The 23,439-nt window shown below is 47.4% G+C and overlaps 1 protein-coding gene and 1 long non-coding RNA gene across 2 annotated transcripts in view; one reads left to right on the top strand and one right to left on the bottom strand.

The window, feature by feature from the left end:
* The window catches only part of LOC139280083 (SH3 and multiple ankyrin repeat domains protein 2-like), a 1,053,009-nt gene that overhangs the window by 575,798 nt on the left and 453,772 nt on the right, over window positions 1-23,439 (bottom strand). The gene's annotated exons all lie outside the window — the stretch shown is intronic.
* The window catches only part of LOC139280086 (uncharacterized), a 51,032-nt gene that overhangs the window by 1,398 nt on the left and 26,195 nt on the right, over window positions 1-23,439 (top strand). The window contains exon 2 of the long non-coding RNA XR_011596616.1: window positions 1,062-1,140. This is a non-coding gene — a long non-coding RNA (uncharacterized lncRNA). The remainder of the gene's footprint in view (window positions 1-1,061; window positions 1,141-23,439) is intronic.

Genomic DNA, 23,439 nt, shown 5'->3' with positions numbered 1-23,439 from the left:
CACACTGGGTCAAGAGGCCACACTGGGTCAAGAGGCCAATCAGCACAGATTCAGAACTATTGGTATAACTGCAAAACACAGAAGGGCAGATGTTCCTGCCTGTCCCGACACGGGGCAGGTGAAACAAATCGTGTCTGTTCCCAAGGATGGCTAATATTTCCTGTCCAGGGCCGCTTACTTGGACCAGAAGTAGTTCTGGCACAGGCCTACCCTGTGGCGGGGCCGAGTGCTGCTTGATGAACAAGATCTCTAACATTGTAACCCTCGGGTAATGATTGGCAGCCAGAAGGCCCCGATTCCACCTGAAAATCCAGCAAGAGAAGGTGGGGGTGGATCTTCACCTTTGTATTATCACCTGTCTCTGACTCTGCCTCAGCTCATCGGCTGCTGAAACCCTCTGCCATGCCACTGTTAAATCCAGACTCAACTATTCCACTGCTCTCTTGGCTGGCCTCACACTTTCCACCATCCATAAATATTCAAAACTCGGCTGCACATGTCCTAACTCGCACCAAGTCCCGTTCACCCATCACCCCTGTGCTTGCTGATCTACATTGGCTCCGGTCTGGCATCACCTTGAATTTAAAATGCTCATCCTGTGTTCAAATCCCTCCACGGCCTTACCCCCTCTCTATCTTTGTAACCTCCTCTCCAGTCCTACAACTCTATGAGACCTCCGCGCTCAGCCTCTTCTGGCCAGTTGAACATTTCCATCGCCCCACCACTGGTGGCCGTGCCTTCAGCTGCCTAGGCATTAAACTCTGGAATTCCCTCCACTTCGACACCAAAATCTAGGCTGATGCTCCAGTGCAGCGCTGAGGGTGTACTGCACTGTCGGAGGTGCCGACTTTTGGATGAGACGTTAAACTGCCTCTTAAGTGGGCGCAAAAGATCCCATGGCATTATTTATAAGAGGAGCAGGTGAGTTATTCCCGGTGTCCTGGCCAATATTTATCCCTCAATCAACATAACAAATACAGTTTATCTGCTCATTATCACAGTGCTGTTTGTGGGAGCTTGCTGTGCGCAAATTGACTGCCGCGTTTCCTACATTACAACAGTGACTACATTCCAAAAAGTACTTCATTGGCTGTAAAGCGATTTGAGACGTCCGATGGTCATGAAAAGCGCTATATAAATGTAAGTCTTTCTTTCGCCTCTCTACCTCTCTCTTCCTTTAAGCCGCTCTTTAAAACTTACGTCTTTGACCAAGCTTTTGGCCACCTGGCCCAATATCTCCTTACGTGGTTCGGTGACAAATTTTGTTTGATAAACGTTCCTGCAAGGCGCCTTGGAGCATCTTGCTATATTAGAGGCACTATATAAATGCAAGTTGCTGTTGCTTCTGCCAGTGATGTCCAGCCAGCAAGCGATTCAGTAAGTGAGGTGAGAGGCTGGGAACTCCACCTCCAGTATCATTATTGTACTTCTGTCTCTACTCCAAGTACTGTGCAAGCTTCACCCTCCTCCGGTAACAATGTTAACGGGGCACAAAACCAGCGATCGGGGTCATGGCCCTTTCCTTTTCAGAATGGCGGGCAGTGACTAGTGGAGTGCCGCAAGGTTCAGTGCTGGGACCCCTGCTCTTTACAATATCTATTAATGATTTGGATGAAGGAATAGAGTGTAATATCTCCAAGTTTGCAGATGACACTAAACTGGTTGGAGGTGTGAGCTGTGAGGAGGACGCTAAGAGGCTGCAGGGTGACTTGGACAGGTTAGGTGAGTGGGCAAATGCTTGGCAGATGTAATATAATGTGGATAAATGTGAGGTTATCCATTTTGGGGGCAAAAACACGAAGGCAGAATATTATCTGAATGGCGGCAGACAAGGAAAAGGGGAGGTACAACGAGACCTGGGTGTCATGGTTCATCAGTCACTGAAAGTGGGCATGCAGGTACAGCAGGCGGTAAAGAAGGCAAATGGTATGTTGGCCTTCATAGCTAGGGGATTTGAATATAGAAGCAGGGAGGTCTTACTACAGTTGTACAGGGCCTTAGTGAGGCCTCACCTGGAATATTGTGTTCAGTTTTGGTCTCCTAATCTGAGGAAGGACATTCTTGCTATTGAGGGAGTGCAGCGAAGGTTCACCAGACTGATTCCAGGGATGGCTGGGCTGTCATATGAGGAGAGACTGGATCAACTGGGCCTTTATTCACTGGAGTTTAGAAGGATGAGAGGGGATCTCATAGAAACATATAAGATTCTGATGGGACTGGACAGGTTAGATGCGGGAAGAATGTTCCCAATGTTGGGGAAGTCCAGAACCAGGGGACATAGTCTTAGGATAAGAGGTAGGCCATTTAGGATTGAGATGAGGAGAAACTTCTTCACTCAGAGAGTTGTTAACCTGTGGAATTCCCTGCCGCAGAGAGTTGTTGATGCCAGTTCACTGGATATATTCAAGAGGGAGTTAGATATGGCTATTACGTTTAAGGGGATCAAGGGATATGGAGAGAAAGCAGGAAAGGGGTACTGAGGGAATGATCAGCCATGATCTTATTGAATGGCAGTGCAGGCTTGAAGGGCTGAATGGCCTACTCCTGCATCTATTTTCTATGTTTCTATGTTTCTTGACCTTTGCACCCAAGGAAGTGAGCATTCCTTCAGTCGAAGGAGGGATAAATCCACCCCTTGAGCTTCTTTTGGATAATTTCACCCAGAACCGGTCTGAGACACAATAGAATCTGGTGAATGGCAGGGTCCCTCAACTACAAATTACAAATAGGATAGAGGGGCACTGGAGAAGGTGCAAAAAAGACTTACGAGTGCAGTACCAGTACTAAGAAGTTACAACTATTCGTAAAGATTGAACAGATTGGGGCTCTTTTCGCTAGAAAAGAGAAAGCTGAGGGGTCACCTAATAGAGATTTTTTAAATGATGAAGAGGCTGGTTGGTCAGACATAGAGAAAATGTTTCCAGTTGTGGCAAAACTAGAAATCATAAATATAAGAGAGTCACAAATAAATCCAATAGGGAATTCAGGAGAAACCTCTTTACCTAGTGAATGGTTAGAATGTCGAACTCACTACCACAGGGAATAGTTGGGGCAAATAGCCTCGATGCATTTAAGGGGAAGTTAGATAAGTATATGAAGGAGAAAAGAATAGGCTCTGCTGATAGGGTTAGATGAGTAGGGTGGGAGGAGGCTCGCGTGGAGCATCAACACCGGCATACACCTATATGGGCCAGACGGCCTGTTTCTGTGCTGTAGATTCTGTCTATGTAATTCAAACATCACAAACACACACACATACACACACACACCCATGAGATGGCGCGACAAGAACTTGTCATATGACCTTGTCACATGATCCTTTTATTATATCCATCAGCAATTGCATTACCACAATAGTCCATTAGGAGGGGGAGCTCAATATTACATTCCCCACTCCCCCCACAAACATGTTCTCCCCCACGGGTGATGTCCCACCTCAAATACAAAGGAGGAAACCCTCTCTTGCTCACGGCTTCTGCTCAACCAGCCTTCCACTGGTGCTGCAGGCATTAATGCCTCTTTATGTTCATCACCCTCACAGATAGCGGCAATGTTGGGCCGGTTTGAATGGTCACGGTTGTAAGGTATGATTGCAAGATGGGACGTGCATGATTATTTTTTCTGCAGTTCTAAAACGATTTTGTGAGGCAGCTTGGCCAAAATAGTATGTTTTTTTAATATAGTGCCTTAGTTGCAGAGAAAGTTACCAATCATGTTCCCTATTTCATGTGTAGTGGAGGTCACTCACCTATGTATTGTAGTAAAGCACATAGTTAGAGCCAAATATCAGACTGAGGGCGGGTAATGGAATAACTGACCTAACAACTTTTAAAGAATGTTTGCTTTGTCCCTGATGCAGCAATCTGACCTTCTCGGCTTCTTCAAACATATATATATATATTATTTTGTTAAACGCCTCCTTGAGCCCTTCTCACCGTCGTGCTGCAATTCCACTCTCCTTCACTCTGAAGAGTGCAAGAACATAAGAAATAAGAGCAGGATTAGGCCACTCGGCCCCTCGAGCCTGCTCCGCCATTCACCAAGATCATGGCTGATGGACCTCAACTCCACTTTCCCACCCGATCGCCATATCCTGTGATTCCCTTAGTGTAAGAAGTGTAATAGACAGTAGATTGTGCAAGGGGATTGTGACATGCAAGTAGAATGTGTGTGTGTGCGCGCGAGTATGAGAGAAGGATTGAAAATGTGTGAGAAGATTGCGACTATGGAGAGAGTGCAGGTGAAATTAGATGCGAGAGCGCATGCAAGAAGACTGTAAATATATGAGTAGATTGTGAATGTGTTAGGCTGCGTGTGAGAGTGAGTGTGTGTGAGGGTACATGTGAAAGTGTAAGTGTGTGTGTGAAAGTCTAAGTGTGTAATGGTATGTGAGTGTGTGTGTGAAAGTGTAAGGGGTATGTGAGGTAGTGTGAGTGTGAGTGAGTGTGTAAGGCTGTGTGTGTGAGTGTAAGATTGTGAGTGAGAGAGTGTGAGTATGTCATCATCATAGGCAGTTCCTCGGAATTGAGAAGGACTTGTTTCCATTCCCAAAGTGAGTTCTTTGATGGCTGAACAGTCCGATACGAGAGCCACAGACCGTGTTACAGGAGGGACAGACATTCGTCGAGGGAAGGGGTCGGTGGGGCTGGTTTGCCGCACGCTCCTTCCGCTGCCTGCGCCTGGCCTCTTCATGCTCCTTGCTTCGAGACTCAAAGAGCTCAACGCCCTCCCAGACGGACTTCCTCCCCTCGGGCGGTCTGCGGCCAGGCTCTCCCAGGTGTCAGTGGTGATGTTGCACTTTACCAGGGAGGCTTTGAGGGTGTCCTTATAACATTTCCGCTGTCCTCCTTTGGCTCGTTTACCATGAAGGAGCGCCACATAAAGCATTTGCTTCGGGAGTCTCTTATCTGGCATGCTTACTATGTGGCCTGCCCAGCGAAGCTGATCGAGTGTGGTCAGTGCTTCAATACTGCCGATATTAGCCTGGTCGAGGACACTGATGTTGGTGCGCCTGTCCTTCCAGGGGATTTGCAGGATCTTGCGGAGACATCGTTGGTGATATATCTCCAGCGACTTGAGGTGCCTTCTGTACATCGTCCATGCCTCAGACCCATATAGGAGGGTGGGTATTTCTACAGCCCTGTAGACCATGAGTTTGGTGGTAGATTTGAGGGCCTGGTCTTCAAACACTTTTCCGCAGGCGGCCGAAGGCTGCGCTGGCACATTGGAGGCAATGCTGAATCACCGCATTAATGTCTGCCTTTGTTGATAAGAGGCTCCAGAGATATGGGAAATGGTCCACGTTGTCCAGGGCCGCGCCGTGGATCTTGATGATTGGAGGGCAATGTTGTGCGGCGATGACAGGCTGGTGAAGGATCTTTGTCTTACGGATGTTAAGCGTAAGGCCCACGCTTTCACATGCCTCAGTGAATACGCTGACTATATCCTAGAGTTCAGCCTCTGAATGTGCGCAGACGCAGGCATCGTCTGCATACTGCAGCTCAATGACAGAGGTTGGGGTGGTCTTGGAACTGGTCTGGAGGCGGCATAGGTTAAACAGCTTCCCACTGGTTCTGTAATTTAATTCCAGCGGGGAGCTTGTTGATTGTAAGGTGGAGCATGGCAACGAGGTAGATTGTGAGTGTGATTGTGAGTGTGTGAGTGTGAGTGAGTGAGTGTGAGTGAGTGAGAATGAGTGAGAGTGAGTGTGAAAGTGTGAGGCTGTGTGTGAGGCTGCGTGTGAGTGTGTTGTGAGATTATGAGGCTCTGTGTGAGAGTGTGAGTGTGAGAGTATGAGGCATTGGCCTTCCTGATCACTTGCTGTACCTGCATACTAACCTCTTGTGTTTCAAGCACAAGTACCCCCAGGTCCCGCTCTACTGCGGCACTTTGCAATCTTTCTCCATTTAAATCATAACTTGCTCTTTGGTTTTTTCTGCCAAAGTGCATGACCTCACACTTTCCAACATTATACTCCATCTGCCAAATTTTTGCCCACTCACTTAGCCTGTCTATGTCCTTTTGCAGATTTTGTGTGTCCTCCTCACACATTGCTTTTCCTCCCATCTTTGTATCATCAGCAAACTTGGCTATGTTACACTCGGTCCTTTCTTCCAAGTCGTTAATATAGATTGTAAATATTTGGGGTCCCAGCACTGATCCCTGCGGCACCCCACTAGTTACTGATTGCCAATCTGAGAATGAACCATTTATCTCGACTCTCTGTTTTCTGTTAGTTAGCCAATCCTCTATCCATGCTAATATATTACCCCCAACCCCGTGAACTTTTATCTTGTGCAGTAACCTTTTATACGGCACCTTGTCAAATGCCTTCTGGAAGTCCAAATACACCACATCTACTGGTTCCCCTTTATCCACCCTGTTCGTTACCTCCTCAAAGGATTCCAGCAAATTTGTCAAACATGACTTCCCCTTCATAAATCCATGCTGACTCTGCCTGACCGAATTATGCTTTTCCAAATGCCCTGCTACTGCTTCTTTAATAATGGACGCCAACATTTTCCCAACCATAGAGGTTAGGTTAACTGGTCTAGATTTTCCTGCTTTTTGTCTGCCTCCTTTTTTAAATAGGGGTGTTACATTTGCAGTATTCCAATCTGCTGGGGGCTCCCCAGATCCAGGGAATTTTGGTAAATTTCAACCATTGCATCCACTATCCCTGCCGCTACTTTTCTTAAGACCCGAGGATGCAAGCCATCAGGTTCAAGGAATTTATTTGTCTTTAGTCCCATTATCTTACTGAGTACCACTTCCTTAGTGATTGTGATTGTGTTAAGTTCCTCCCCCCCTATAGCCTCTTGATACAAAATATTTGTTCATAGTTTCTGCCATCTCCATGTTCCCCATTACTAATTCCCGGTCTCGTCCTCTAAGGGACCAACATTTACTTTAGCCACTCTTTTCCTTTTTATGTACCTGTAGAAAGTCTTACTATCTGTTTTTATATTCCATGCTAGTTTACTTTCATAGTCTATCTTCTCTTTCTTCATCATTTTTTTAGTCGTTCTTTGCTGGCTTTTAAAAGCTTCCCAACCTTCTGTCCTCCCACTAGTTTTGGCCACTCTGTATGCCCTTGTTTTTAATTGGATACCGTCCTTTATTCTTTAGTTAGACACGGATGGCTATTTTTTCTTTTACACCCTTTCCTCCTCACTGGAATATATTTTTCTTGAAAGTTGTGAAATATCTCCTTAAATGTACAGCAAATGTACTGTCCTGCACTTTAATCTATTTTCCCAGTCCACTTTAGCCAACTCTGCTCTCATACCTTCATAGTGTCCTTTATTTAAGCTTAATATGCTGGTTTGAGATCCAACTTTCTCACCCTCCATCTGACTTAGAAGAAGGGACTGAGTGTAACATAACCAAGTTTGCTGATGATACAAAGATGGGAGGCAAAGGGTGAGGAGGACACAAAAAATCTGCAAAAGGACATAGACAGACTGAGTGAGTGGGCAAAAATTTGGCAGATGGAATATAATGCTAGAAAGTGTGAGGTTATGCACTTTTGCAGAAAACTATCAAAGAGCAAGTTATTATTTAAATGGAGAAAAATTGCAAAGTACTGCAGTACAGCAGGATCTGGGGTTACTTGTGCATGAAACACAAAATATTAGTATGCAGGTACAGCAAGTGATCAGGAAGGCCAATGGAATCCTGCCCTTTATTGCAAAGGGGTTGGAGTATAAAAGCAAGGAGGTCTTGCTACAGTTATACAGGGTATTGGTGAGACCACACCTGGAATACTGGTTGCAGCTTTGGTTTCTATATTTAAGAAAGGATATACTTGCTTTGGAGGCAGTTCAGAGAAGGTTGATTCCGGAGATGAGGGAGTTGACTAATGAGGAAAGGTTGAGTAGTTTGGGCCTCTACTCATTGGAATTCAGAAGAATGAGAGGTGATCTTATCGAAATTTATAAGATTATGAGGGGGCTTGACAAGGTGGATGCAGAGAGGATGGTTCCACTGATAGGGGAGACTAGAACTAGAGGGCATAATCTTAGAATAAGGGGCCGCTCATTTAAAACTGAGATAAGGAGGAATTTCTTCTCTCAAAGGGTTGTAAATCTATGGAATTCGCTGTCTCAGAGTGCTGTGGAAGCTGGGACATTGAATGGATTTAAGACAGAGATAGACAGTTTCTTAACTGATAAGGGAATAAGGGGTTATGGGGAGCGGGCAGGGAAGTGGAACTGAGTCCATGATCGGATCAGCCATGATCGTATTAAATGGCAGAGCGGGCGCGAGGGGCCATATGGCCGACTCCTGCTCCTATTTCTTATGTTCTTAAATTCTTATGCCACACTCAGTCATATGCTGCCTTGATGTCAAGGGCAGTCACACTCACCTCACTTCTGGAATTCAGCTCTTCTGTCCATGTTTGGCCCAAGGTTGCTTGATCCTACAGCATCCTGTAACCTAACTTTGATTGTAATATAGATTTAATTCCTCCCTCTCACTAGTCCTACAAGAGCTGAATCATGAAGATCATAAACCGAAATGTCATGACGTTATATTCTCCTATTTGATCATGAGATGAAGCAAGAGGCTATTATGGCGGTTGGGTTATCCCAACATGCACACCGATAGTGAAAGCTTCTTATTAAATCTATAGGGCTGGATATTCCACTTGTTGCCGCCTCTGTTTTTGCCCTGGAGAGGCGGTAATGGCGGTGGTGAGCTCTTCCAGGTGGGCGGCCAGCTTCCAGCGCCCTGCCGGCGTTTCCAGCGCCCTGCCGGCGTTTCCAGGACGGGTTTCGGTGGGGCGCGGAGCATTACCGCCCGGAAGAGGCGAGCCGGTGTGCAACGCCCCCGGTTGAGACACTGGCTCGATTTTTGGCTGCCACCCGATCCGTAACGCTCCATAGCGCCCCCTGCTGGGAAACTGTGAAAGCTGCGGTCCGAGCTGTCTGGCCGCAGTGAGGTAAGTAATGTTGCCCTCAGGTAAGTGTGATTGTTCTTAATTTTTTTTGTTGAGATTTACGTTGTGGTGGCGCGAGTTAGCTATTGGGAATGATTTTGGTGGGTTTTTTCAGGTTTTTTTTTCTCCCAGGTCTCTCTCAGAGTGCTCCCCGGCTGGCTCTTTAGCTCGGGATTTTTCCAGTGCAGCCGGCCTAGCGCCCTAAGAGAGGTGTGCAATGCCTCCCTTAGCGCTCTGCGCCACACTCAGGGCTCAGCTGCCCAATTTTGCTGACTGAGGCGTAAACTGTTCCCGGGTGCAAACTTTACCGCCCTGTCGCGATTACCGCCCCGAAATGAGCAAAGCTGAAAATCTAGCCCATAGTTCCTATATTTTTAAAACAGCTTTCATTGCCAAAAGGGAGCATTTGGACATAGCCCTCGCCAAAGAGTTCTCCATAAATACGAAGGATTAACCTGCTGATTTTACACTCCAGTGCACAGACACCTGCAAGCCCCAATGGTCCTCCATCTCTTATAACCTAACTAACTGAGAGAGAAATGTAATTCTATTCTGTGTAAATGCTGAATTCTGTAATGGAAACAGACGTGCTGGAAATACACAGCAGGCACGACAGCATCGGAAGGGCCTGCTGTGACAAAGGTTCTACAGCTGGAACATTAACCCATCTCTGCCTTTTACAGAGGCTGACAGACCTGCTGTGTATTTCCGCCACTTCCTATATTTACTCCTGTTGAGGTCTCTTGTTTTCCCCTCAGTCGCGAGCAAGTGCTGGGAGGTGCCAGCAGCCTCTCTCCGCATTAACGGTGGTTCGCGAAATAAATTGGTAAAAGGACAAAATTAACAATTCAACGAAAGTTAGAAAAATACACGAGTAGTGATGGAGATATAAAAGAAATAAAGCTGGTGATCTGAACAAAGCTAATATAAAACTGAGTAGTGGGCTTGACAGGGTGGATGTTGAGAGGCTGTTTCCCATGGCTGGAGAGTTTCGAACCAGGAGTCACAGTCTCAGGATAAGGGGACGGCCATTTCGGACTGAGATCAGGAGAAATTTATTCACTCAGAGAGTTGTGAATCTTTGGAAATCTCTACCCCAGAGGGCTGTGGATGCTCAGTCATTGAGTATATTCAAGAAAAATCAATAAATTTTTGGGGGCCAAAATTGACCCTTCCCTTAAGGCCTGTTACTGCTGGAAATCGATGGCCACGCTGCGGAGTACAATGGCCACTGATTTTTCGTGTAATGGCCGCCATGTTGAAAATTCAGCTCCTGTTATCCCGGCGGTGACCCCCCTCCACCAACCGCTCCACTGCTGCCGATCCGTCCTAAATGCGTCATCAGAGCGTGCACCGCTGATGTTCTCCCCTAGTAGCGAAATTCCACCCAAAACATCTTGCTGCCACCACTCAATGCCACCAACAGCTTTTTCTGCTGGTGCACTGAGCTTGGAGTCCTTCTAAAATGGCGGTGCAGCTCCCATTAAGGGGGAGGACCTATTGCCGCTGCCGCCATGTTTTTATTTTGTCGGCCAACTGCCAGGTCGGGCCGTCAATTTTGCCCCCGGGTTCAGCCGGGCCGCTAGCAGGCAACCTGGCACTCCCACTTGAGTGCCAGGCTACTGGCCCGGCCGAAACCCTCCCTGGTGGCCCAGTGCACCAAACTTAAAGAATCGCACCGATCTCCCCTTTAAGTGAAGGAGACGTGATGACACGGCACCATGATGACATCATCAGCACTACGCTGTTGAGTGACAGCGGCGGTCACTACACCCGCCCCAACTTCCCCCCTAGAGTGCGAACGTCCGTTCACCGCTGCACATCTGTGCCCATTATGACTGACTTCCGGTCCGCTGAAAAAAAAGCCAAAGAGCGGAATTTCACTCAAGAGGCCACTGCATCCACCGCGCCACATGATAAATGCGCCGTGTTTCCACTGCAGGGCAATTTCAGCCCCTTGGACTCCAGGGAAATCATGGAATATGGGGATCGGGCAGAAAAGTGGAGTTAAGGTCGAAGATCAGCCATTATCTTATTGAATGGCGGTGCAGGTTCGACGGGCCATATAGCCTACTCCTCCTCCTATTTCCTATGTTCTTAGATAGGTAAAAAATGACAGACTAGCACAGCCCACATTTAGGGGCCAAGTTGCGGCCTGAGTTGCTCCTGTTTTTTTGGAGCAACTGGTTTAGAATGGTGTATCTTAGAAATTGCAATTCTCGGCATTTAGTTTGCTCCAGTTCTAGTCAGTTAGAACAGTTTCAGTTTGGAACAGATTTTTTTTTCAAAAGGGGGCATGTCCAGCCACTTACACCCGTTTTGAAAGCTTAGGCAGTGAAAACATACTCCAAACTAACTTAGAATGGAGTAAGTGTAGATTTTTGTACACTCAGAAAAATCTTGTCTACACTTAGAAAATCAGGCGTAGGTTACAAATCAGGCGTAGGGAATGGCAGGGGGGGGGGGTTTAAAGGGAAGTTTACAAACATTAAACACTTCAATTTTACAAATAAAGAGCCATCATCAATAATAAATGATAACTATATCAATAAATCAACCAATAAATCAATCAAAAAAAATTAATAAAACATTTAAAAAATTTAAAAATCAATAAATAAAACATTTTCTACTTACCGACTGCAGCACCGGGAGCCCTCCAACAGCGTGCTGGGACCCCCCCCCTCCCCCCCAGTGTGTCTCTGTCAGTGTCTCTATCTCTCTGTCTGTCTGTGTGTGTGTCTCTCACTCTCTGTCTGTCAGTGTCTGTGTTTCTGACAGCGAGAGGAGGGGGAGAAGGGGGTTGGAGGGGGGGGAGGGAGAGAAGGGGTGCAGGGGGAGGGAGGGGAGGGAGAAGGGAGTGAGGGAGAGGGGAGGGGAGGGAAGGAGGGGAGGAGAGGAGAGGAGGGGAGGAGGGCAGGGAAGGGGGGAGAGAGGGGGAGGGTGGAGAGAGGGGAGGGGGGGAGGGAGGGAGGGAGAGAAGGGAGGGAGGAAGGGAGAGGAGAAGGGAGGAGGGAGGGGGAGAAGGGAGGAGGGAGGGGGAGAAGGGAGGAGGAAGGGGGAGGAGGGAGGGGGAGAAGGGAGGGGGAGAAGGAAGGAAGGGAAGAAAGGAGAGGGAGGCTGAACGGGCTGGGCCCAAGATTTTGGGCGGGGCCCGCCCCCAGCACCAGATTTACAGGTAGGTGGCGTCGGGTCGGGTCCGGGGTCCGGGGGGGGGGGGGGAAACGCGGGTCGGGTCGGGTCCAGGGGGGGGGGGGGTGCGGGTTGGGTCCGGGGGATGGGGGGCTCGGGTCCGATCCGGAGGGGGAGGGGGGTCGGGTCCGGTCCGGAGGCGGGGGGAGGGGTCGGGTCCGGTAGGGGGCGGGGGGGGTGGTCGGGTCCGGTCCGGGGGCGGGGGGGGAGCGGGAGTCGAGTCGGGTCAGATCCGGTCGGGAGGAAGCAGGAGCTGGGCGTGGGAGGCAGCCTTATCCACGCAGCCCCAGTGAGGCCATTCGGCCAGGGCTAGGGGCTGCGTGCTTCGGGCCCCTCCCACACAGTTTTGGCCGCCTGGAGCTACTGCACTTGCGTGCCCACTGTAGCGCATGTGCAGAGGTCCCGGCACTGTTTTCAGCGCAGGGACCTGGCTCCGCCCCCCACAGCTCGTGCTGCGCTGTGCCCAGCTCCAGAGGACCTGCAGGGAGGTGGAGAATAGGTAAGTATTTTTTAGGCGCACTTTGTGGCGCGAAAAACATGCGTCCAGGTCGGGACTGCGCCATTCTAGGCACGGCCCGAAATTTGGGCCCTTAATGCTTAGGTAAAAGTGCAATTGGCAACAGTGGCTCCTTAGCCTGTGATCAGGCGGGGCCCAAGGCAGAAATGCTAATTCATGCACCATAACATATGGAGGGAAAGCTAAAGCCACTGCACCCGTATCTGAAATAATTGGGAGATCCCAATTCCAGACAGGATGTCCGGAGATCAGAAGGACAAGAGATCACAATCTCCAACCCAAGATTTCCACTAGGTCCAGGAGTGTTGGAAAGCCTGGGTAAATGTGAAGCCCAAGCAGCATTTCATAGTAAGTCCCACTAGGATGCACTGCACACTCTGAAGATTACTCAAACCATCTCTTGCCCCAGTGCACAAATATCCAAAGTCCGATTGATCCCTCCACCCTATAACCTAACTGAGATGGGGAGGTGATTCTTTCCTTTGTGGCACTCGCTACGGGTTCATGAAGGTCACAAACGGGAACCACCAAGTACTCAATGAGTAACAGTAGGGTGCATATTAATTACCATTTTTGTAAATAAAATGTTTTTTTTAAACATTACTATGAAGTAATTGCTGAATTTATTGATCCAATATGTACTCAAGAAAATATTCAGCCACAATACGTCAATTAAACATTGCTTGGCTCTTCCATCAGTTGAGAAAGAAAGAAAAACGTGCATTGATATAGTGCCTTACATGACCGCAGGCTGTCTCAAAGTGCTTTACAGCCACTGAGATACTTTTTGAACTGTAGCTGGTGTTGTACTAGTTAAGTTCATATTACATTTGTACGGATATAATTACTAATGCAGTTGCTCACACTAAGTCGGATAATGCCTTGTTTTATAGGGCCCAATTTTCCCCAACCCCTTTTTTCGGCGCACTTAGCTTAAATGCACCGACTTTGCGCGCTGGAAACGGCACAGAAAAAAAGGAGCCCCTCCCTGCCCGCTCTGCCTAGTGAAGTGGGGGGCGGAGCAACAGGCCAGTGCAGAACGCACTGCCGGCAGCTGCGCGCATGCTCCTGCCGTCCCAGCGTGTCCTGCGGACTGTGAGCAGGACCCGATGCTCGCAGCCCCTATCCTCGGCCGAAGGGATACCCCGATCTTCGCCACACCCTATCCCCGGCCGAGTGGCCTCCCACACAGGCCGGCCGTCCCGCTGAATTCCCGGGCTGAGGTAGGACTTCAGTTTTATTTTTTATTTGTTGATGGTTGTGCTTGAGAGTTTTGATTGGCGGGGGTGGGGGGTGGAGAAAGTATGTTTTGGTGTGTGTGGTGGGGGGGGGGGAGAACTTAAAAAAAAAACTTGATTCTGGCATAAAGGTAGGACTTCTATTTTTTATTTGTTATTGATTGATTGCTTATTACTTTTTGTGCTTTGTAATTCTTGGTGCAGGTCCTCAGCTTCCTTCTATTTTTTATATGTTATTGAATGCTTATTTTTGTGCTTTGTTTAGTGCTTTTTAAGTGTTGGTGCTTTAAATGTACTAACCTGTGCTGAATTCTTAACTGCCCGCAATGTTTTTCAGAGCTGGCCTATGTCGATTTGGAATACGTTTTAGCTGGCCAAAGTGGCATAAATGGCCAAAACTGGCGTAAGTGTCTGGAAACGTCCCCTTTTGAAAAAAAAATAAACTAAAAAAAAATTGTACCTAACTGACTCACTCTGGAGCAAATCTTTTGGGGAAAATGGCATTATTTAACTTACGCCAGAAAAAACAACTTACGCCAAAAAAATTGATGCATGTCATGGCCAAAATTGGGCCCATAATCATAGAAGCGTTACATGGTGTACTGCGCAGAGACTCTGAACAAATATTTTATATCGGTCTTCATGGTAGAAGACACTAAAAACATCCCAATAATTGATAATCAAGGGGCTATTTGCAGGGGGGGGGGGAGGCGAACTTAATACAATCACTATCACTAGAGAAAAAGTACTAGGCAAACCTAGGGTCTTAAAAGAAGTGGCTGCAGAGAAAGTGGATGCATTGGTTGTAATCTACCAAAATTCCCTGGATTCTGAAGAGGTCCCGGCCGATTGGAAAACCGCAAATGTAATGCCCCTATTTAAGAAAGGAGGGAGACTGAAAGCAGGAAACTATAGACCAGTTAGCCTAACATTTGTCATTGGAAAAATGCTGAAGTCCATTATTAAGGAAGTAGCAGCAAGACATTTAGAAAATCATAATACAGTCAAGCCGAGTCAGCTTGGTTTTATGAAAGGGAAATCATGTTTGAAAATTTTACTGGAATTCTTTGAGGATGCAACAAGCAGGGTGGATAAGGGGGAACCGGTAGATGTCGTGTATTTGGATTTCCAGAAGGCATTCGATAAGGTGCCACATAAAAAGGCTGGGGCCTCAACTATTTACAATTTATATTAATGACTTGGATGAAGGGACGATTGTAATGCAGCCAAATTTGTTGATGATACATAGATAGGTGGGAAAGCAAGTTTTGAGGAGAATGCAAATAATCTGCAAAAGCGTACAGATAGGCTAAGTGAGTGGGCAAAGATTTGGCAGATGGAGTATAATGTGGGAAAATGTGAGGTTATCCACTTTGGTAGGAAAAATAAAAAAGTAAGTTATTATTTAAATGGAGAGAGATTACAAAATGCTGCAGTAAAGAAGGATCTGGGTGTCTTTGTACATGAAACACAAACCGTTAGCATGCAGGTGCAGCAAGTAATTAGGAATGTAAATGGAATGTTGTCCTTTATTGCAAGGGGGATGGAATATTAAAGGTAGGGAAGTCCTGCTACAACTATATAACTGGAGTACTGCGTGCGGTTTTGGTCTCCTTATTTAAGGAGGGATATACTTACATTGGAGGCAGTTCATGAAGGTTCACGAGGTTGATTCCTGAGATGAAGGGTTTGTCTTATGAAGAAAGGTTGAGCAGGTTGGGCCTATACTCATTGGAGTTGAGAAGAATGACAGATAATCTTATTGAAATGTGTAAGATTCTGAGAGGGCCTGATAGGATAGAGGGCAGAAAGGATGCTTCCCCTCATGGGGGAATCCAGAACTAGGGAACATAGTTTCAGAATAAGGGGAATGGAAATGAGGAAGAATTTCTTCTCTCAGAGGGTCGTGAATCTTTGGAATGCTCTACCCCAGAGAGCAGTGGAGGCTGGGTCATTGAATATATTTAAGGTGGAGACAGACAGATTTTTGAATGATAAGGGAGTCAAGGGTTATGGGGAGCGGGCAGGGAAGTGGAGATGAGGCCAAGATCAGATCAGCCATGATCTTATTAAATGGCGGAGCATGCTCGAGGGGCCAAATGGCCTACTCCTGCTCCTATTTCTTATGTTCTTACATATTATTCTGCTGCTAAGTTGGCTCTGTGTTTCAGGCAGCCTGTCTCTTTAAGGTCACAACGTCTAATTGCTGTAAGTACTCTCAGCCTGGGGCCAATCAATCACTGCGTGTTGAGGGATGTTTGCTGTTTGGAAAGTGCTTGGAAATTTCCGTCTTCAAGTTAGAAAGCACAGCACGAAATGACAGCTTTCCCTTTTGCACTAGCACCCAAGCACGGTATCTGAAGTGTGACAAATGCTCCCAAAACTTGTAACATACACGCTGTCGCATGTGTACTTATCCATGGTGCAACGCCAGTAAGAGAGACTGATAAGTGAAGTGTCATCCCGTGATGTTGGCATGAACGTCAGTCGACTACTTTAAGGCATCAGTCCCTGGTGCAGGGGATTGGAATTCCTACTCATCTAGGGCACTGGTTCATTCTCTGGGATGTCTGAATTGCCAGGCTACGTAGCATCAAGCATCTGTACAAATCATAGCCTGGACCAGAGCTATCAGAGTACCTAATCTTCTGCTACAAAGCATTTCGGATGCCCTGAGGTTGTGAAAGGTGCTGTGTAAATGCAAGTTCTTTCTTTATTCTTTCCTTCTAAAATAACATACATGGGGGGAGAGCAGAAAGCAGGCGTTAGTGCATCGGTCACTTGATTTCCCTTTCCATTATGGGATGTAGAATCATGAAAAGTTTATGGCACAGAAGGCGGCTATTCGGCCCATCATGTCCGCGCCGGCCGACAGAGCTATCCAACCTAATCCCACTTTCCAGTTCTTGGTCCGTAGCCTTGCAGGTTACGACACTCCAAATGCATATTCAAGTACTTTTTAAATGTGATGAGGGTTTCTGCCTCTACCGCCCTTTCAGGCAGCAAGTTCCAGACCCCCACCAACCTCTGGGTGAAATAATTTCTCCTCCAATCCCCTCTAATCCTTCTACCAATTACTTTAAATCTATACCGTTTGGTTATTGACCTCTCCATGAAGGGAATAGGTCCTTCCTATCCACTCTACCTGGGCCCCTCATAATTTTATACACCTCAATTTAGCCTTCCCTCAGCCTCTTCTCTTCCAGAGAAAACCCCAGCCTATCCAATCTGTCATCATAGCTAAAATTCTCCAGTCCAGGCAACATCCTCATAAATCTCCTCCGTACCCTCTCTAGTGCAATCACATCTTTCCTGTAATGTGGTAATGTCCAGGACTGCAGGCAGTACTCTAGCTGTGGCCTAACTAACGTTTTATATAGTTCTAGCATAACTTCCCTGCTCTTGTATTCTATGCATTGCTTAATAAAGGAAAACATTCTGTTATTCTATGCCTTGGCTAATAAAGGAAAATATTCTGTATGTATTACATTTTGGTAGGAAGAAGAGGGACGTCACCTATTAATTGGAGGGTGCGAGTCTCGGTGGGATCGAGAAGCAAAGGGATCTTGGAGTACAAATGGATTGTTACCCGAGCCACGTGCCAATTGGCATAGGAATAAGCAGATTAGAAGGTTAAATGCATGACTCAAAGAGTGGTGTGGGAGGCAGGGGTTTTGCTTCATGGGGCACTGGCATCAGTACTGGGGAAAGAGGGAGCTATTCCATTGGGACAGGCTCCAATTAAACTGGTCCGGAACCAGTGTCCTGGATAGTCAAATGACAAGGACAGTAGACAAGGCTTTAAATTAATGCAGGGGAGGTGGGAAGATTCAGGAAGGGGTACATTTAAAAGCAACAAGAGAAATATCAAGGCTCTAGAGCAGAACAGAGTTTTGGGTAAAAAGAAGCAGATTGGGTCAAGAAGGGACAGAGTGAGTAACAAAGGTAATAGGGCATCCGTGACTAAAGTGACATCAGAGAAAAATAGGTAAAAGTCAAAGTTAAAGGCACTATATCTGAATGCACAAAGCATTTGCAACAAAATAGATGAATTAATAGCATAGATAGAAATGAAAAGGTTTGATCAAATAGCCATTATGGAGACGTGGTTGCAAAGGTTGTGAACTAAATATTCCACGATACATAACTTTTAGAAGAGATAGGCAAAATGGAAAAGGAATAATAAAGGATGGGATAAAGACAGTAAGTTGGAAATTCGTTACCGCCCGTTTTGAGGCTTTATTTCTGGCGGGGCAGTAAATATAGCACCCTCTAAAGGTTTGGCTCCTACCAAGAAATTTGGTTGAATCGCACCAAGAGGGAAAGGGGGTGCTAAATCAGGCGTTCCATAACTCTCCTCGGGCAACTGAAAATCTCAGTGCTAAAATGGAAGGTGAAATGTGCATGCTCTGAAGGCCGCAAAAGATCCCTGGCCCGGCTGATTCTTAAAGCACGATAAGTCTGCGCATGCGCAATTCCAACTGTGCACTCTGAGCAGAGCGGGAAAATGGAGGAGCAGGAAGGTCGTCGGTGTACACGACACTTCTCAGCCACGGCCGCTGAAGCCTTGATAGAGGCAATTGAAAGGAAGCAGCATGTCCTGCAGCTTCCAGGAGGAAGAAGGCCCGTCCCATGAGTTTCCCACTGACTTTGGAGGGAGGTGGCCCAGGAAGTTTCAGCTAGAGACACGGTGCCACGAACTGTGACACAATGTCGGAAGAGGTTCAATGACCTCACGAGGGTCATCAGGTTAATAATCTATATTAACGACTTGGAAGGAGGGACTGAGTGTAACGTAGCCAAGTTTGCTGACGATACAAAGGGCCTAAATTTCCCTAACCCCTTTTTCTGGCGCACTCACCCGCTTTTGTCCGCCTCCAAGCTTGCTGAAAATCTTCCTCCCGATTCTGGCCACTCCCCAGCTTCTCCTCGGTGGTGGTGTAGTGTGGCCAGTGGATTGGGGACGGAGCCAGGTCCCGGCGCTGTAAACAGTGCCGGGACCTCTGCACATGCGCGCTAGAGTGTGCGCGCATGTGCAGTAGCTCCTGACAGCCCGAATCTGTGCGACGTTCTGCAGGCTGTGTGGAGGGGCCTGAAGCATGCTGCGCCTAGCCCTGGCCAAATGGGCTCCCTCATCGGTGGCCCGCTGCGTTCCCTAAGGTAGGACTTCTATTTTTTATTTGTTATTTATTGATTGATTGATTGCTTATTACTTTGGTCTTAGTGCCTTAGGTGCAGGGTTCCTTCTGATTTTTATTTATTATTTATTGATTGATTGCTTATTACTTTGGTCTTGGTGACTTAGGTGCAGGGTTCCTTCTATTTTTTATTTGTAATGAATTGCTTATTACTTTTTGTGCTTTGTTTAGTGCTTGGTGTAAATGTACTGCTAAAGGGATCACGGGGTATGGAGAGAAAACAGGAAAGGGGTACTGAGGTGAATGATAATCAATGATCTTATTGAATGGTGGTGCAGGCTCGAAGGGCTGAATGGCCTATTCCTGCACCTATTTTCTATGTTTCTATGTTTAGTGTTTGGTGCTTTAAATGTATTTATGCTTCTTTAATATTGTTGTGAAGGTGTTCAGTGCTTTGCAAGGTCCCCTCCCCCCCACCCCCCATATCTCTTGCTGCCTGCGCTGATTTCTTAATTCACTACAGGGTTTTTTTGAATGTACACTTACGCTGGCCAAAGCTAGTTTGGAGTAAGTTTTAGCTGGCTAAATTTGCTTAAATGGTCAAAACAGTCATAAGTGGCTGGTAACGTCTCCTTTTGAAAAAAAAACTGAACTAAAAAAAACTAACTAACTCCTTACACTGGAGCAACTTCAATGGGGAGAATTGCAATTTTTAAGATACTCCAAAAAAATCTAGTTGCTCCAAAAAAAACAGAGCAACTCCTGGGGAAACTTGGGCCAAAAGATGGGAGGAAAAACAATGTGTGAGGAGGACACAAAAAATCTGCAAAAGGACATAGACAGGCTAACTGAGTGAGCAAAAATTTGGCAGATGGAGTATAATGTTGGAAAGTGTGAGGTCGTGCACTTTGGCAGAAAAAGATCAAAGAGCAAGTTATTAGTTAAATGGAGAAAGATTGCAAAGTGCTGCAGTACAGCGGGACCTGGGGGTACTTGTGCAAGAAACACAAAAGGATTTTGCAGGTGCAGCAAGTAACCAGGAAGGCCAATGGTATCTGGCCTTTACTGCAAAGGGAATGGAGTATAAAAGCTAGGAAGTCCTGCTACAGCTATACAGGGTATTGGTGAGGCCGCATCTGGAATGCTACGTGCAGTTTTAGTTTCCATATTTATGAAAGGATATACTTGCTTTGGAGGCAGTTCAGAGAAGGTTCACTAGGTTGATTCCGGAGATGAGGGGGTTGACTTATGGAGGAAAGGTTGAGTAGGTTGGGCCTCTACTCATTGGAATTCAGAAGAATGAGAGGTGATCTTATCAAAACGTATAAGATTATGAGGGGGCTTGACAAGGTAGATGCAATGAGGATGTTTCCACTGATGGGGGAGACTAGAACAAGAGGACATAATCTTAGAATAAGGGGCTGCCCAAATAAAACAGAGATGAGGAGAAATTTCTTCTCTCAGAGGGTTGTGAATCTGTGGAATTCGCTGCCTCAGAGAGCTGTGGAAGCTGGGACATTGAATAAATTTAAGATAGAAATAGACAGTTTCTTAAACGATAAGGGGATAAGGGGTTTTGGGGAGCGGGCGGGGAAGTGGACCCGAGTCCATGATCAGATCAGCCATGATCTTATTGAATGGCGGAGCAGGCTCGAGGGGCCATATGGCCTACTCCTGTCCCTATTTCTTATGTTCTTATACCCTTTCTATTGATACACAAATGCCATGATGTGAACCTTACTGTCTCACGAAATGTAAAGTCTTTGCAGTACCTGCCCCTTCTCTATGTGTTCCAGGCCATGGTCTTGGCTGGTGTAGCCACTTGAAAGGTTGAGGCTCAGTTCACCAGCCATGCCCTGTGCATGCAAGCGTCACGCAGCTGCTTATTCCCTACTCGGTCTCACCCTTCCTCACACAACCCTTTCACTGTTGATATGTGTTTGCAAAACGTCAGCCTGATCCGTAATCCTCGGTGGTTCTCACCTAATCCCACCGTTCCCACATGCTCTGTGTGCAGCCACACAGATTCTAACGGACATCTGCACACATCCAGACAGTCGGAGCTACTCCACTATGGAAGGCACATGTGCCATACGATGTGCTACACGCTCACTCACACCTTCTTGTTTATCTTATTTCAGGCGAAATTAGCTCATAATAGTTGAGAGAAGCAGCGAAGCGGAGGTGGGGGAGCCTGATATACAGGATCTCACTGAGGTCGATGCGCGAGTGTCTGCCCTCATGGGCACACCAGTTGGCGTGATGGCGGACGGCGAAGCAGAGCCCCCTGTGGACAGTGATCGTATGTGAATGGTGTTTGCGACTTATGTGAGATCCGTGACCCTTGATGGCAATTGGCCTACCATCTTTACATATAAATGTCCAATGCCACCTTCCTCTGACCTCGCTGCCCACTCTCCTGCTGCTAATCACACCTCTGTTGCTTTATGCTTACAGATGATCAGCCAGACCGTGATCCGTCAACATCAGCTGATGGAGGAGATGACGAGGGAGGGGATGACAGTTTGTTGACTGAGTGGGACACTCAATCAGTCCCACCAAGTGGGGAAACCACATTGGTGGAGGACCCTGAATTCCTGGGGTTCGAAGATTCTGAGGGTCCTGGCCCCAGTGACCTACAGCAATGCACAGCGTGAGGTGAAGCTCGGAAGCCAGCTTCCCGGAGGGTGAGTCGGCCCAGGAGTCCTGCTGAGAGACAGGCAGACGTGGACCTGGACTATGTCCAGGGAGTCCATGCAAATGCACCGCGAGCTCATGGGTGATTGGAGAAGGTCCTGCAGAGCATGGATGCCTTTGCTCTGAGTGTGGGGGAGGCTGCCTCAAGCATTGCCCGTGCCTCTCAGTCCAACGAGCCCATCCTTGCCTGCTTACAGAGGGAGATGGACTTAACCAGCGACAGGGGAGTTCCAGAGGGAATGGCGTATGGCATGGTTGACGTGACAGCAGCTATCACATCACAGCCCCAAGCCACGCAAGGTCTTTGTGATGTGATGCTATCAGTGATTGCTGGCATGAACTCGCAGATTGTTGCGTTTCAGGCTCAGTGTGTTCTGAGTCAGTCGCAGAGTGATGCCATGCACACACTGACTGCTGCCATCCTCCCTGTGTTCCCCACAATCCAACGGAGAAGTGATGGTGCCGAAGCAGGCCAGCAAGTTGAGCTCTCACATCGTGCTCCGGATGCCGACGCTCCACCCTGGGTGAGTGGCAGTGGGCCACTGGAAATGGAAGGTGCTATCCTTCGTCATGACGACAGCATTCCAGCTCCCACAACTGCCACACTGTCTTTGCAACTACCGCGGTCTACACCTGAGCCATCCAAGACACCTGCTGAGGCCATGGAGTCCGCAGCCGGGCCTTCCAGGCCAGAACTGGCCCAGGGCATCCTGCTAGGCCATCTGTAATGTCGACCCTACACACACACAGCAGCCCTCAAGCAGCCTTGCTGCAGGCACTAAGACAACATTAAAGGAGGAGCACTAGATGTGAGAAGAGGGGTCAAGGTAAGGGGTGCAAATGCCACAGGAAGTCTGATTGAAGAATTTGGCCACCATGAACAGATATTATCATCGTGTAAATAATAGTTGTAAATATGTTGTTGCATTGTTTGACGCATCCTATTATTGTAAGTGTGTGAGCCTAATATGCCACATGGATGATGCTGTGGGATGAAGGGGCATTTGTCCAGACATTGTTTAAGTTCATTTTGTGTGATGGTGTTTCAACGAGATGTTGTGTTTTTGTTTGTTACTTGCTGGTGAGGGGTTTTGTTGTGTTGTTTGAGCCGACTATGTGGCTGTCGTGAGTAAAATGTTATTTTGACCGTTTTGCTTTGGTGTCTTGTGTATGATTGTGGACTTTCACGGAGATGTGCCATTATCGTAGCGCATAGCATGGTCAGTATTAGCTGCATCCCTCAGCTTCCTCCATTTAAGAGAACCGATGCATTATGAGCCGCTGACGTGCGGCTCTTGCAGCGGCAGCATTGCCACGCTGACTCCACCATGGCTGCTGCTCCTCCTTCTGGCGTGGCTGGCCATTCGGGGCCTCGCCAGGCTCCTGTTCCTCATCCTCCCCCTCCTGAGGTGGGCCTGCAATCCCCACTGGCAATGCCTGGCCCCTCACGATAGCCAAGTTGTGCAGCATGCAGCACACCACAATGGCGCTGCCTAACAAGAGTATGGAATAGGCGATACTGGCGAAGTAGTAATGCACCCATTAAATTATTTCACTCAAGTTGTAAGGACCCTGTAACGGCAGCTTTATAGTCATAGGTTCACGCAGCATGCTCGGTGTAAAAATTGCACTCAATGTGAACTCCAGTTAATGCTTCTCCTCCCTCCCTATAAATAGGCTGCAGATAGTGGCAACGGAAGGTGGGACCGCCTGGTTTCT

Source organism: Pristiophorus japonicus, chromosome 14, assembly GCF_044704955.1.
Source record: "Pristiophorus japonicus isolate sPriJap1 chromosome 14, sPriJap1.hap1, whole genome shotgun sequence".
In the NCBI taxonomy this organism is placed as follows: Eukaryota; Metazoa; Chordata; class Chondrichthyes; family Pristiophoridae; genus Pristiophorus; species Pristiophorus japonicus.
Note: the sequence above shows the minus strand (reverse complement) of the source record. Positions and strands in the feature narration are given on the sequence as shown.